The sequence below is a fragment of the Microtus ochrogaster genome, chromosome 16 (genome assembly GCF_000317375.1).
Source record: "Microtus ochrogaster isolate Prairie Vole_2 chromosome 16, MicOch1.0, whole genome shotgun sequence".
In the NCBI taxonomy this organism is placed as follows: Eukaryota; Metazoa; Chordata; class Mammalia; order Rodentia; family Cricetidae; genus Microtus; species Microtus ochrogaster.
This window is the reverse complement of record NC_022018.1, coordinates 6,277,595-6,278,307: the sequence shown is the minus strand read 5'-3', so window position 1 is coordinate 6,278,307 and position 713 is coordinate 6,277,595.

Below are 713 nucleotides of genomic sequence, written 5' to 3'. Positions count from 1 at the left end.
ATTATTTACAAATAACCAATGCTAGTTTGGTCATAGCATGTTTTGAACCTTGGTTGTACCATGAGGAGAGAGGGCTGTTTGCATGTTCTGCTGTCATGAGTGTCCAGCTGGCAAACATGATGTTTGCTGTGGTAACAGGTGTTCTGAAACTATAATTTTCATGTGATTGATGCAGCAGGGTGTAATTTAAACATAATGCACACTTTATGTTGTTAGTGTGAGTATTGGTCCACATGGAACATTAGGCCAGCACAGAAAACCGCATCCTGCTGACCCAAGCCATGGAAGACACACAGCTTTCCGTCGCTACCTTTACCGTACATCTGACATCACACGTCAGTCATCCTTACCCTCTTCTGCTTTGTAGTGTCCAAGGGCTACAAGGTTTTCCATAGCCTTGCCACGGGTAACATCTTTGATGTGCATGTTTTTAATCCTTTAGCATGTTTGAAACTGGACCGCCATTTTTATAGAGTACCCTTTCTTTTTTTTCCCTGAGTGTGTATAACTGGTAAGGTTTGGGGCTTTGTACCCCTACTTCTAATTTTCCCAGAAATTCAATGATTGCTATGGTCTTCTGTTTTAGCCAGTGCTAACTTGGATCTGTGTTTGTCTGAGTATGTAAGTACTGAGTGCCTGCTGGTCATTGGAGCAGCTTAGTTCAGGTTCCTTTGTTTGTGTGTTTGTTTTGTGTGTGTGTGTGTGTGTGTGTG